The sequence below is a fragment of the Dendrobates tinctorius genome, unplaced genomic scaffold, assembly GCF_039654945.1.
Source record: "Dendrobates tinctorius isolate UK_male_01 unplaced genomic scaffold, ASM3965494v1 ptg000064l, whole genome shotgun sequence".
Classification (NCBI taxonomy): domain Eukaryota; kingdom Metazoa; phylum Chordata; class Amphibia; order Anura; family Dendrobatidae; genus Dendrobates; species Dendrobates tinctorius.
In genome coordinates, this window is record NW_027361732.1 from 29,393,552 (window position 1) to 29,410,000 (window position 16,449).

Consider the following 16,449-nt stretch of genomic DNA (forward strand, 5'->3'; position numbering starts at 1 on the left):
TGGGCAGTTTAGGAGACAGAAGCACACGCTCTTGGCTAAACACGCATACACGGAATAGAAAACAAAAGCTCTGCCCTTCCACTGAATCCAAACTGTAGCCTGTGCGCACCCAGCCAGAAGTGGCGTGCCTCTGCCTCCTAAGCGGCGCACCTCCCCAGGGACTGGGATTTGAGCAATCAATGAAGGTCTCACAACCGCTCCATCACCAGTCTGCAGTTATAAGGGCAAGAGAACATGAAAAGACACTAGAAAAGGTTTACAATCATGCTGCCCGTGGTTTGGCTCCTATATTACAGCCATGTATGGTTATAATGTGAAACGCTTCCCTGTCAGCCGGACAGCGGGGCGTGGGGAAGCCACCAGGGCTCTGGCCTAACAATAATTCCCCGAGCGGCTTTTCAGAGTATGTTTTCTCTGAAACGTTGCAGCTGTTAACAGAGAAACGTGCAAGTCTGCAGTACACAACCAATGTCTGATCCCTGCGGCCGGTAGTTTGGGCAGTATGAATCTACTATCAGGTTCCATTTAGATATGTACATGCAAAAATATGGCAAAAAAACAATAAGATCTTAGGTAGGTGGTACAGATTCCCAAAACGCCAAATGCCATCTCTCCTCAAGAATTGGAGTCGTGTTGGCGCTGTGGAGCAGACACATGGTGGGGCTGTAGTGGTATCACGTCTTTCTGGGGAGGGGTCTTTACTTCTTATCATCAGTGCACATGTAACAACAGATCGCTCTGCTGTCAATCCTGCCTGGCTCCATCGTCTTCCAGGAAAACAACACTCCTTCGATTTTGCTTGACAGAAGCACATCACATCCCTGCCAAAATCGCTGAAAGAGCTGTCATCCCACGTACAGGCGCTAACAGAGAACTCGGGAAACAATGGAATGCGCCTTAAAGGGAATCTGTCACCTATTTGTAACCAGAAAGAGAAGAAAAACGAGTTATATTATACGTACCCTGGGGAGGTCCGGGTCCAGTTTTGGTCCGATGGGTGTCGTGGTCCGGTCCGGCACCTCCCATCTTCTAACGATGACGTCCTCTTCATTGCTTCCCGATGCGGCTCCTGCGCAGGAGCACTGCTCTGCCCTGTTGAGGGCAGAGCAGAGTGCTGCAGTGCGAAGGCGCCGGGAAAGGTCAGAGAGATTCGGCGCCTGCGCACTGCAGGACTCTGCTCTGCCCTCAACAGGGCAGAGCAGTGTGCCTGCGCAGGAGCTGCGACGGGAAGCAAAGAAGAGTACGTCATCATTAGAAGATGGGAAGCGCCGGACCCGGACCGCGACACCCATCGGAAAAAGACCGGACCCGGACCACCCCTGGGTGAGTATAATATAACTCGCTTTTCTTCTCTTTCAGGTTACATCGGGGGCTTATCTACAGCATTACAGAATGCTGTAGATAAGCCCCTGATGGCGGTGCCGGCAGCTGATAGTCGAAAAAATAGGTGACAGATTCCCTTTAAAGTGCACCTGACAACTGATTCACACGGCGCGATCCACGGGCAGCATGTATCAGGCACTGGCTGCCTCACTACACGGGCAGCATATATCAGGCACCGGCTGCATGACCCCATGGGCATGTATCAGGCACCAGCTGCCTGACCCCACGGGCAGCATTTATCAGGCACCGGCTGCATGACCCCACGGGCGGCATGTACCAGGCACCGGCTGCATGACCCCACGGGCAACATGTATCAGGCACTGGCTGCATGACCCCATGGGCAGCATCTATCAGGCACTGGCTGCATGACCCCACAGGCAGCAAGCATCAGGTACTGATCCCACCTTATACAGCAAAATTAAAGGGAAGCTGTCACCAGGTTTTTCCTGCCTAGTCTAAGAGCAGTATAATATAGATACAGAGACCTTGATTCCAGCAATGTATCACTTATTGGGCTGCTTACTGCAGTTTTTATAAAATTATTGTTTAATAAGGAATAGATTATCATCATTGGAGGACTAATTGGCCTATTACTACGAAGTCCTCCATATTGATGAGCTCTGTATAACTGCGTCCCCAACACTGATTGACAACTTTCTGTGTACCCTGTGCATAGGCAGAAAGCTGCCAATCAGGTGAGTGTGCAGGTTTTACAGAGCTCAGCATTCAGAGATCTGCTAGACCTGCACCAGAGAAAACCATTCTTATTCTTAACTGCAGTCCTCAATTAAGTAACTGATACATTGCTGGAATCAGGGTTTCTGCGCCTACATCATGCTGTTCTCGGACAGAGTAACAAAAACCGAGTGATGAATATATTTGCCTTGTAATGTTTTCATTTCCTGTTCTGTCCATATGTTACCGTATCCCAGAATTCCAAGCGGAGGGAGTTCACCGACTGCCATATTGGGACACCCAAGTGATGGGTGTCTCAATATAGAATCTACAGCTGGTACCAACCTATTGTACAGTACCAGCAGCGGAACACCGTCGCACTGCGCCTGCGCGAGTTCCACGCAGGCACAGTGAATCACTCAGCTGATCCCGGCGGCAGATGCGCGACGTGTCTACAGGCAGAGGAAGCCAGTCACATTAAAGGGGTTTTCCCACGTATTAAAGTTCATTTTAAAAATTGTCTGTGTCTGACCGTGTACAGAACATACCACAGCTCCTGGGCAGGGGAGGAAGCAAAAGACAATACTGACATTACAACAAGGGATCGCAGAGGATACATTTTGTGAGGTAAAATATTGTTTAAAAACAGTCATTGAAATATTTTACCTCACAAAATGAATCCTCTGTGATCCCCTGCTGTAATGTTAGTATTGTCTTTTGGTGAGAGACAGAGCACAGGGGGAGACAGCTCAAACAGGACAGCACATGAGGGGAGAACACAGCACAGAAAGGAGAGAGACATCAGACAAGGGGGATAGGCACATGGGGTAGACAGGTGAAAGAAGAGAGCACAGACGGGAGAAGTCAGCACATGGGGAAAGAGAGTGGATAGGTGGGTGAGCACATGGGGGGGGGGGGGGGGGGAAGATTATCAACGCTGCAAAGCCTGCCCCCTTTGTGACATTACCGCCCTCCATCTAGTGTGTGTGTATATGTATGTGTGTGTGTGTGTGTGTATATATATATATATATCTCTACTATATAATTCAATCAGCGACAGGCGCAGCTGTTTGTAACTGTAAGCTGCGCCTGCCGCTGATTGGTCGCGGCCAGCCATCATCTAGGCCGTGACCAATCAGCGACAGAATATTAGACAATTATATAGTAGATACACGTCTGTATGAGGAGATATATATATATATATACACACACGTCTGATTGAGGAGAAATATACACGTCTGTATGAGGAGAAATATATACACATCTGTATGAGGAGAAATATATATATATATAAATATATATATACACGTCTGTATGAGAAAATATATATATATACACACACATACACATACGTCTGTATGAGGAGAAATATATATACACTCGTCTGTACGAGGAGAAAAAAAAAAAAAAAAATATATATATATATATATATATATATATATATACACACACATATACATATATATACATATACACACACATATACACTTCTGTATGAGGAGAAATATATTTATATATAAACGTCTGTATGAGGAGATATATATATATATATATATATATATATATATACACACACACACACACACACACACATACATACACTTCTGTATGAGGAGAAATATATTTATATATATACACACACACACGTCTGTATGAGGAGAAATATACAGGGGTTGGACAAAATAATGGAAACACCTGGAAACATCAACAAAAGTTAGTTTAATATGGTGTAGGTCCACCTTTTGCAGCGATTAGCCCTGTTTCACACATCCGTTTTTTGTGTCCGCCAAATGGATCCGTTTCCGTTTTTTGCCGCTAACTGATCCGTTTGGATCCGTTTTTTTGACGGATCCGCGGTAGCCGCTAATGCAAGTCTATGGGGAAAAAAAACGGATCCGCCAAAAACATGGCGGATCCGTTTTTTACAGGAAAACGACGATTTGGGTGGATTTAAAAAAACGGAAGTGTGATCCAGGCCTAACAGCCTCAATTCTCCGAGGTATGGATTCATACAAGGTGTGAATGGTTTCAAAAGGAATTGTAGCTCATTCTTCATATATTCATACAAGCTGCCATGAGAAGTGGTGAGTTCTCCTTCAATGGAAGTCTTCAAACAGAGGCTGGACAGACATCTGACTGGGATGATTTAGCGAATCCTGCTTTATGCAGGGGGTTGGACCAGATGGCCCAGGAGATCCCTTCCAACTCTACGATTCTATGATTCAGTTAAAACACCCTCCAGTTCTTTGAGCGAAGATGGCAGCGGAAATCGACGTCTAACTTGAATCTCTAAAACTGACTATAAATGCTCAATAATGTTGAGGTCTGGGGATTGTGGGGGCCAGATGAGATGCTCAACTTCATTACAATGTTCCTCGTGCTATGCTTTAACTTTTCTAGCTGTATGAATTGGTGCATTATCATCCTGAAAGATGGCGTTCCCCTCTGGGAACAGTGCTTGAACCATAGGATGCACTTGGTAGCCCAAAATACCTAAATAATCTCGGCTGTTAATTCTTCTATGAAGGGATATCATTGGCCCGGCCGATCTCCACGAAATAGCACCCCAGATCATCACAGAACCTCCGCCATGTTTTACAATTGGGAGAAGGCAGTCTGGATGGAATGCTTCTTTCGGCTGTCTCCAAACGTACACTCGGCCGGAGGTCGGAAATAGGGTAAACGATGATTCATCTGAGAATATCACATGTTTCCACTGCTCGAGGGACCAATTCTGGAGGTTTCTACACCACTCTAAACGCTTGGAAACATTTGTCATTGAGAGCAGCGGTTTTCTAATTGCAGTTCTTCCATGGAATCCAGATTTGTGCAGCTCCCGATGAACATTTTTCGTGGAAACTGTGTTCTGTAGGTGTTCATTGAGCTCAGCAGTGATTTTCCGAGCAGAGGTTTTGCGATCCTCTCTCACAATTCCCTTTAGAGTCCGACAGTCTCTCTCAGTCAACTTAGACTTTCAGCCGGACCTTTGCTTCGCTGCAGACGTTTTTCCTTCTCTTTCAAACGCAGTCGTTACTTTGGAGACAGTACCTCTTGACATGCCAAGCATTCGGGCACTTTCTATTACACTAGCGCCTGCCATACGAGCACCAACAATTTGGCCTCTTTGAAAATCTGAGAGGTCTGCCATTGGTATCAGGTTCTCATCAATGTTCTTACAATTCTGCAAAACAAAGTTAATTTACATACACATATCACATAACACAAATAATCAATTACACAACATTACCATGTGTCACGGTTTGCATGTTTATAGCATGTTCGAAGAATGATGCCAAAACGTTAGGTGTTTCCATTATTTTGTCCAACCCCTGTATACAGTACACACACGTCTGTATGAGGAGAAATATATATATATATATATATATATATATACACATACACACACACACACGTTTGAAAGAGGAGAAATTATATATATATTATATATGGTACATACATACACACACGGCTGTATGAGGAGAAATACAGTACAGACCAAAAGTTTGGACACATCTCATTCAAAGAGTTTTCTTTATTTTCATGACTATGAAAATTGTAGATTCACTCTGAAGGTATCAAAACTATGAATTATCACATGTGGAATGATATAATTAACAAAAAAGTGTGAAACAACTGAAAATATGTCTTATATTCTAGGTTCTTCAAATAGCCACCATTTGCTTTGATTACTGCTTTGCACACGCTTGGCATTCTCTTGATGAGCTTCAAGAGGTATATATATATATATATATATATATATATATATATATACACACACATACATACACGTCTGTATGAGGAGAAATATATATATATTCTTTCTGTCTCTGTTTGTAACGAAAATCCCGCGTCGCTGATTGGTCACACCCGGACGGCTGCGACCAAACAGCGAATTGGCGCAGAATTCGAACGACGCACACCACCACTACCGTTGAGAGATCTGCGGCACTAGCCGCTGATCTCCCGATGGTTGCCGGGGGTCATCTCCAGCCGCACGAATTTGCCGTAATCAGCGATATTGGATATGTGTGTGTATATATATATATATATATATATATATATATATATATATATATATATATACACACACATATACACACACATACCCCTGGTGGACAGGATTCGGACTGAACCCTCAATGGAGTCATCCACCATGATCAGGCACTGGGAGTCACTTTCTACTCCATCTGGCCTCTGGTTCCAGCAGTGTCCATCTTTTTAAGGAGGGCACGGGAGACATTACCAGAACATAGGAATGTCGTACCAGTAAATGGCTCCGTCTGTCTATAATGAATGGAAAGAGAATCTGTAGAGGTAAAAGTGCGCCAGGAGTGGAGCTCACCAGGAGTGGCTGTATAAGAGACCACCACTGACCAATAAAGAATACCAGCTGCTACCGCCCTGCGGTGGGGGGGGGGAGAAATTCGCCGAAAGAGACTGAACGATTCACGCTTAGAGTATTGCCACAACATATCTCAATGCTGAACCAGCAGTTTTATTAAGTGAAAAAACTAAAAGTATTGTAGCAATAAAAATCTTCCACTCCACTACGTGAATAGAATTGTGTTCTAGCAGTGCGGCCTGCAATAAACAGGAACCGTCCACCCTTGTCCTTATAGCGAATGGCTCCAACAGGAACACCGCTCTAAGGCCGGGGTCGAGTGTGATGCGAGAAACTTGCACGTCTCTTGCATCCACCCCCCGTCACTGCAGGTGGCAAGCTGCATAGAAATACATGCAGCCGCACACTCCGGTCCCGAGTGTCGGCGGCAGCGCCATGTTTTAATGCGAGAAACTTGCAGTCTGACCCTGACCTAATACTGTATTTCAGGAGTCCAGACGAAAACCCTGGAATAGTCACAAACGAGTACTCCGAACATGCATGAACCTAGCCTAATCACAGGACGTTTGCCTACGCAATATAGGGAATGGCTGTAATGGCGCTGTAATACGGATTGATGCCTGCAGTGAAGAAATTCGCTTTGTTCGGTAGATTTCGGTGCACAGGGGCGGCACTGTACACTGGGTGTTCTCCTCCTTATCTGTGATCCCCGGCCCCTCCGCCTGCCTCTGGTTGGTTAATGACTGGTCACTGCTGAGATTTCAGTGGAGGCGGTCATTCACTGACTGGAGGCAGCAAAGGGGCTGGGATATTGTGGACAGGGAGCAGAAGACCCCATATGTAGTCCGGGCCCTGTGCACTGAAATCTAATTAGCCGAAAACTTCAACTGTGATTAGAGAAGAGCATCAAAGTGGATTTCTTCACCAAAGGTATCAATGTAATCGGTATTACAGCGCCATTCAAGCCACATCTTTACACTACAAAATCGTGCAGACAGGTTCTCTTGAAGGCTAAGTTCATACTGAGTGCTTGGCAAGAATGCAGCAAAAACACTTTGATGCGTTTTTGGTGACGTTTTTGGTGCACTTTTTCACGCGCTTTTTCCATTCTAGCCAATGGGTGAAAAACACTGAAAGAAGTGACATGCTCCATGTCCCAAAAAAAAAAAAAGGAAAGCACAAAATACTGTTGACAAAAAAAAAGCTGTGCGCATGAGATTTCTGAAATCTCAGACATAGCTGGTACTGTCAAATGCAGCTGAAAATTAGCATAAAAAGCATCCAAAAAACAGCCAGTGTGAACTTAGCCTTAAGTGGCCAAAATCTCTAAAATCCACTTTTCAGACCGAGCTAATCTACAAGATACACACTTCCTTTATGTAAGTAATTCTATGGAAAGAATGTATTTATCGTAAAATGTTTTATTTTTTGCTGTTTGTGTTAGTTTTAGCTCTAATATGATTAAATAGAAATACATCAGAATGAAGTATCACCTGTCATCAAACTTTATGATTAAAACTTGTTGCACAAATTGAAATATTTTCATAGATTTAGAAGTTATATCTGTCTGGAGTCATTTTATTAAAGAAGGGAATTGTGCCATTAGCAGGTTTCTAATGTAATTTTATTACAATTGCTCCCTATACAATACCCAACTTACAGGGTCGGCAGAAAAAGAGAAGGCACTCATAGGAGCGCTCAGCACATCACTGCCAAGTGTACAGGCTTCACTTGGAGAGGCCACGCTGCCATGAACAGGGCTGTATATGGTAAGGAGTTCTTCCAAAAGTAACATTCTATTAGAGAAATGCTCCCCAAGCAATTCCCTACTCTAGGTGCACACCTCAATAGTCATCAGCAGAACCGTACAATGCTTCACCAACAATCTAACCAAAGGGGTGGTCTGGGATAACATAAAAAGGTCTGCAGTATTTCCAGGAACGGCACTCATTTATTGGTGTAGAGCTGATAAAACCTGTCCATGATTGGTTCTTCATGCTAAGAACGGGATTACAAAGACTCTAGGGTATGGAAGCCATTACAATCAACAACATGGCATCTTGTTAATTATAGGGGTTGTCTGAGGAGTAATATACATCTAGAGATCTAGAAATATATATATATATATATATATATATATATATATATATATATATATATATATATATATATATATATATATATATATATATATATATATATATATAATGTCCTGTCACCGCGACATACGAACACTGCAGTCAATCAGTAGTGGTACACTACTGTGGTTAGTGATTGGCTGCATTAGTCACATGTCCCGGCGACATCATCACTGCAGCAGGAAGTAGAGACTGTCCGGGTACCAGTAGTAGCAGACCGGAAGAAGATGGGGTTCGTTATGGGGTAAGTATTGCTATTTTTTTTAAACCAACCTAATCATTTTATAATAAACAATTAACCCTTAGACAACTAATGTCCTCTATGCCAGCATTTGCATGCCAGTTACAAAGCACAGACAATAGCCTTATGCTGCGTTCCCACGATGAGGTTTTGACGCTGCATATTTTCGCAGGGTCCTACAGTTCTGGCAAAGCCAATGGGATACAAAATTTATCTCCTGCCCACTGAGCTTCTAGGTATTCAGAGTAAACGGAGCTGCGGTGCATGTTACAAATCCGCAACATGTCAATTTCTCTTTGGATACACTGGGTTTTATGTGCAGACTTTCCCCATACATTTACACTCCATATGAAATATTTGCAGCTATAGAACACATGTAATCCGCACATGACTGTATTAGGGTATGTGACATGGTAAATACTTGCAGCAGACATTTCTGCACCATTCTGCATCTCTTGGCAGGAAAATACTGCATGAAATAGGCACATTTTTTGTGTTTTTGATGAGTTTTTTCAAACATGACATACCAAAAAGATTAAAAAAAACTGCAGCCAAAAATGCAATTAAAAATAAGTAAAAAAAAAAAACGCAATGAAAAAGTAAGCTAACTATCGGTGGAGGAAACCTGCAGAAAGACCTGCAACGTCAAAAACTTCCCAAAAGCTCATGGTGGGAACGAAGCCTTAGAGGATTGTGAAGGACACAAGGGGAGCAAATTAGAAGGTCTAAACCTTCCAAAGTCACTTCCAGGGTCTGAATCTTATTTCAACTCACTAAAGCCGTAGCCCACACAGCCGCCGAACACTTCATGTTCTCAGTGTCTCCTTGGTATGGCACAGGGAGAGATCCTGGGGCGATTTCTGATGCCCAAACACTGCACTAAAGTGATGACAAACAATGCAATGGAATCGTCATCTCGGGCATATCATGCTAATCAGAAGAAATGCACTGGTTACAACGTATCCCCTGAAAAGCAACAGGTCCACTCTATCTACACCCCACATGGCTTCCAGCTTAACAGACCAAGTTGCCCTAAGCATGCTGTCTTTATTAAATAAAAAAAAAATGGCTATTTGAAGCCTCGAGGGTGCTTAATCACCAACAATATCTCATAATCAACTTTTAAAGTTAATTAGCAATTACAGTACTATTCCCATTGTTCTCGGTGCTTGAGAGAAATGTTTAAATGACAAAATGATTTATTAAAACCTTCTTAAAATGCTGGGACTCGTGCGCTACCCTGTGTACCGTGCAGTGGGAGATAACTGTGTTGTACAGCAATGTGCGGCTGTGGATGTGGTGCGTCTTGTAACACAGCATTAACCGTGTGCTTATCGCATTACATTGAGCATACTGATAGGTGTCCATGTACTAACATGTGTACAGTGCAAGCAATATATTAGAGCGCCACCTAGCAGACAAATATGGGAGTGCAACCACTCCATCACAGGACAGAGGGAGAATAACCTCAGATATAATAAAAGATCTCGGCCACTTGATGGGTAGCTTCCATCAGGTACAAGCTAGCTCACTGAAGGCATCTAAGGTTTACTCAGAAACATTGAGAAATTTCAGAGAAAATTTGGCTTACAAAAAAAGTCAGGAATGGGAAGACTGCGGAGACCCGTGTGTCGTAAACAGTGCTTTCCCCCCTCCCACAAATCCCGTAATGAGAAACAGAGGCCCAGATGGGTTGGAACAGGTCGGTCACAGTTTATTAAATTACACGCGCAGAGAAAGGCAATTACATTTCGTAACTGGCTCATCGCCGAAGGTCCTGTCTACAACAGACATGCGAGCCGGCCAATGAGGAATACGAACCTTTGCCCCTCACCACATTACCGCTGTGACTTAATAACAGAAAAGCATTTTTTTTTTTTTTTTAAGATAAAAACATTCTTACAAGTAATACCCGAATCGATGGATTTATATATAGGGGAGGGAGGGTGGGACAAACGCTTCCATGGGTCAGCCGAGGAGAAAGAGGAAGGGACCTACACCTGGCTCTAACCCCTTTGGGTGTGGCTGCACTCCCCTTCCCCATAGCCCCCACTGGTCGAGGCGTCTGGCCCACTTGTGCATCACCTGGGGAGTAAAGTGAGGGGGGGAATTGGCACTACATTGCATCCCTCCAGCTTTCGGTATAGGGGCTCCACAGTCAGAGGCACGCTCCTTAAGCAGTGCCGTGCCTGGCAGAGGAGTCAGTTGACTGGTTCTCCGTGGGCTTCTCCCTGCCCAACTGGATTAACAAGCTTCTCCGCAACTGTATCTAAGTCAGGTGGTGGGAAGCACGTGGCTTCTTTCAAAACCGTTTTGCCAAAATGCTGTAGAATTTAAGAATGGAGTACGGGATGCCTGCACATGATTCATATGTGCTGGGGTCGCATAGTACGAGTCCCCTGACAACAGATGATATATTTCTGGCAAAAGTTAAGAGACCACCACATCAAAAACCTGTCATAGGCAGCCCATTCTCCAGACCCGAACCCCATTGAAAACCTCTGGAATGTAATCAAGAGGAAGATGGATACTCACAAGCCATAAAACAAAGAAGAACTGCTTACAATTTTGTGCCAGAAGCAGTGTGAAAGACTGGTAGAAAGCATGCCAAGACGCATGAAAGCTGTTTTTAAAAATCATGGTTATTCCACAAAATATTGATTTCTGAACTCTTCCTAAGTTAAAACATTAGTATTGTTATTTCTAAATGATTATGAACTTGTTATCTTTGCATTATTTGAGGCCTGAAAGCAGTGTTTTTTTTTCTTAATTTTGACCATTTCTCCTTTTCAGAAAAAAGCAAAACAAAATGTATTGCTTTGAAATTCAGAGACGTAAGTAGTTTATAGAATAAAAGAACAATTTACATTTTACTCAAAAATATACCTATAAAGAGAAAAGTCAGACAAACTGAACATTTGAAAGTGGTCTCAATTTTTGCCACAGCTTTATATTTCTGAACATTGAGAGAATCTTACAGTTGTGGCCAAAAGTACCGACACCCCTGCAATTCTGTCAGATAATACTCAGTTTCTTCCTGAAAATGATTGCAAACACAAATTCTTTGGTATTATTATCTTCATTTAATTTGTCTTAAATGAAAAAACACAAAAGAGAATGAAGCAAAAAGCAAAACATTGATCACACACAAAACTCCAAAAATGGGCCAGACAAAAGTATTGGCACCCTCAGCCTAATACTTTGTTGCACAACCTTTAGCCAAAGTAACTTTGACCAACCGCTTCCGATAACCATCAATGAGTTTCTTACAATGCTCTGCTGGAATTTTAGATCATTGTTCTTTGGAAAACTGCTCCAGGTCCCTGATATTTGAAGGGTGCCTTCTCCAAACTGCCATTTTTAGATCTCTCCACAGGTGTTCTATGGGATTCAGGTCTGGACTCATTACTGGCCACCTTAGAAGTCTCCAGTGCTTTCTCTCAAACCATTTTCTAGTGCTTTTTGAAGTGTGTTTTGGGTCATTGTCCTGCTGGAAGACCCATGACCTCTGAGGGAGACACAGCTTTCTCACACTGGGCCCTACATTATGCTGCAAAATTTGTTGGTAGTCTTCTGACTTCATAATGTCATGCACACGGTCAAGCAGTCCAGTGCCAGAGGCAGCAAAGCAACCCCAAAACATCAGGGAACCTCTGCCATGTTTGACTGTAGGGACCGTGTTCTTTTCTGTGAATGCCTCTTTTTTTCTCCTGTAAACTCTATGTTGATGCCTTTGCCCAAAAAGCTCTACTTTTGTCTCATCTGACCAGAGAACAATCTTCCAAAACGTTTTAGGCTTTTTCGGGTAAGTTTTGGCAAACTCCAGCCTGGCTTTTTTATGTCTCGGGATAAGAAGTGGGGTCTTCCTTGGTCTCCGACCATACAGTCCCTTTTCATTCAGACGCCGACGGATAGTACGGGTTGACACTGTTGTACCCTCGGACTGCAGGGCAGCTTGAACTTGTTTGGATGTTAGTCGAGGCTCTTTATCCAACATCCGTACAATCTTGCGTTGAAATCACTTGTTAATTTTTATTTTCCGTCCACATCTAGGGAAGTTAGCCACAGTGCCATGGGCTTTAAACTTCTTGATGACACTGCGCACGGTAGACACAGGAACATTCAGGTCTTTGGAGATGGACTTGTAGCCTTGAGATTGCTCATGCTCCCTCACAATTTGGTTTCTCAAGTCCTCAGACAGTTCTTTGGTCTTCTTTCTTTTCTCCATGCTCAATGTGGTACACACAAGGACACAGGACAGAGGTTGAGTCAACTTTAAACCATGTCAACTGGCTGAAGTGTGATTTAGTTATTGCCAACACCTGTTAGGTACCACAGGTAAGTTACAGGTGCTGTTAATTACACAAATTAGAGAAGCATCACATGATTTTTCTTACAGTGCCAATACTTTTGTCCACCCTCTTTTATGTTTGGTGTGGAATTATATCCAATTTGGCTTTAGGACAATTCTTTTTGTGTTTTTTCATTTAAGACAAATTAAATGAAGATAATACTACCAAAGAATTTGTATTTGCAATCATTTTCAGGAAGAAACTGAGTATTATCTGACAGAATTGCAGGGGTGTCAATACTTTTGGCCACAACTGTATGTGGTGAGGTTATAAATCCGCTTAGACGATAGTTGTGAAGAAGACAGAACAAAGCACACTGACAGGTTTACTGTAAACTCATTCTGCAACAGCTCTGCACTGTAATAACTGGAGAAGTCAAGCGGTCAACAATTTTAATGTAATGGAAAAACTATTTCTAGAAAAAAAAAATACATGCTTTTAAGGTGGAAAAAAAGCCTCCAATAAGAAAATGCCCATTTCCTTTAATTCTTTACTTTTTTTTAGCATATGTGAATTTAATAGATGGAAATGGGATACATAAAGCATGATGAAGGATTATCATGTAATATTGTTGATCTGATATAACCCTGAAGTAGATGCCAGGAGTTGAACCGAGATATAGCTTACTACACAGGCTATGTTTCTGGGTCAACGCTGAGAATTTATGGTGGGAGATCACACAGACCCATTAATAATGGGAAAGATGGCACATTCCTTTTAGTAAGATCAGAATAAAATGCAGGGGATATAAATTACCTACTGGGGAAATGGAAAGCCAAACAGAAATCCATTATATGTCTGAGCTTATCTATAATACAGCAGGAGAGGAGTCCTTCTGTCCGAAGCCTCCGGCACATGCAAGGACGTTGGTTGGAGCAGTAGCTGCTAAACTGGCAGGTGGGGGGCAATAGAAACGGGGAGAGGCTCGCGGGGGTGAGGCGCTGTATTCGGCTGCGTCCAGGCAACGGGCAGGATAATAATGCTGTTAACCTGCAGATTATCTGTATATCTGCAGGTTACCAGCGATATTCCTGGTGACGGTTCCCTTTAACATAGCACAAAAATGTAAAAATGCTCAGCACCCGGGTGTGGAACTGGTTCAATAGCTAGTTGAATACAACACAACAGGTCCAGAACCAAGAGTTAGATGAGAAATAGAAGAGTAAATCAAGACTGTATATCTGCTATGGCCATACCGGCTGCTTCTCGATAGACAAGATGGCACCGAGCCTCGCCTTCTGTCACATCACACAGGCTTCCTCAGGTGTTTGCATATTTGCATACACCTAAAATTGCTTAGGAACACACACAGTGAGATAACCCATGTGGACCAATAAACAAATTGCATTACTTGGAATCTAATAACAGTTTCAACAACACCATTGAGGTTTCTGGCATGGAAACCTCAGTGTGAAGCTGATGAAAATGGATCACAGGCAAATCAGTAGGCAAAGATAATTGGATTTCACTGTACTGGGTATGAATTCAAATAAACATCCATGTTAGAAAACAAGTATTGTTATGCAGGCTGGAGAACGCACAAGTTAAAAAGCATGTTATTTTCTGCTTTACTACCACAGAGAAACGGGGGATTAATGGAATACCATAATAAGCATCAGTTCGGGCGGCCCCCATGCAGCTAAGGGGAAGATAAATCTCAATTATAAACAGGGATTTCTTTACTTTCCGTCTATAAAATGTGTGCGTGTGTATATCTAATATATACACATACGCGCGCGCACACATTTTATAGACGGAAAGTAAAGAAATCCCTGTTTATAATTGAGATTTACAGTATCTTCCCGCTGCCCGAACTGATGTGGCAAAAATTAAGAGACCACTGTAAAATTTTCAGTTTGTCTGATTTTTCTCTTTATACGTATATTTTTGAGTAAAATGTAAATTGCTCTTTTATTCTATAAATTGACATGTCTTCGACTTTCCAAGCACTAAATTTTGTATTTATTTTCAGAAAATGAGAAATGGTCAAAAGAACAAAAAAATGCAGTGCTTGCAACCCTCAAATAATGCTAAGAAAACAAGTTCATAATCATTTAGAAACAACAATACTAATGATTTAACTCAGGAAGAGTTCAGAAATCAATATTTTGTGGAATAACTAATTTTAAATCAAAGCTTTCATGCATCTTGGCATGCTTTCCACCAATGTTTCATACTGCTTTTGGGTGACCTTAAGCCAGTCCTGGTACAAAAATGTAAGCAGTTCTTCTTTGTTTGATGGCTTGTGACTATCCATCTTCCTCATGATTACATTCCAGAGGTTTTCAATGGGGTTCAGGTCTGGAGAATGGGCTGCCCATGACAGGGATTTGATGTGGTGGTCCTTCATCCACACATTGATTGACCTATCTGTGTGGCATGGCGCATTGTCCTGCTGGAAAAACAGTCCTCAGAGTTGGGGAACATTGCCTGAGCAGAAGGAATCAACTGTTTTTCCAGGATAACCTTGTATGTGGCTTGACTCATACGTCCTTCGCAAAGATTAACCTGCCCAATTCCAGCCTTGCTGAAGCATCCCCAGATCATCAGCGATCCTCCACCAAATTTCACAGTGGGTGCAAGACACTGTGGCTTGTACGCCTCTCCAGGTCTCCGTCTAACGATTAGACGACCAGGCGTTGGGCAAAGCTGAAAATTAGACTCATCAGAGTAGATTACCTTACTCTATTCCTCTATGGTCCAATCCTTATGCTCTTTGGCAAACTTCAGACTGGCTCTCCTTTGCTTCTCTTTGATGAAAGGCTTTTTTCTACCTTTACATGACTTGAGCCCCATCTCTAGGAGCCTGTTACAAATTGTTCATGCTGTGCACTTCACCCCAGCTGCCATTTGCCATTCCTTTTGTAGGTCACTTGATGTCATCCTGCGGTTGCAAAGTTACATTCGAAAAAGATGACGGTCATCCCGGTAAGTGGAGAGTTGTTTTTGCCCTTTGCCACTCTGTAGCTTTGTTGTCCCCAATGTCTGCTGCTTGACCTTGTTGTAATGGAGTGCCTCCTTTGGCACAGTTAAAAGTTATTTTTTCATTCCCATTACTTTTGGGATATTACTAGCACTTGTTTTGCCATCCAGCTTGTCCTATTGCAAGAGGATTGTGAACACCACTGCAGGGTCTTTTATACTTTCATTTGTTAAATAATTTGGTTCAGGTGATCTCCTAATCAGAAGCACCTTAAGTAGAATGAAGAGTACTCTGGTTGGAATTCAACTGACACTGGAATGGCTGTCAGACGCGTACAGAAGCTGATTTTTATAAAACTGTGCAGTGGTTTAATTTTTGCCAGAGCTGTGTATGTG

The 16,449-nt window shown here is 42.7% G+C and overlaps 1 protein-coding gene across 1 annotated transcript in view; it reads right to left on the reverse strand.

Annotated features, from left to right (window-relative positions):
• Nucleotides 1-16,449, reverse strand: part of DIAPH3 (diaphanous related formin 3) — an 811,800-nt gene that overhangs the window by 477,024 nt on the left and 318,327 nt on the right. The window lies entirely within an intron of this gene.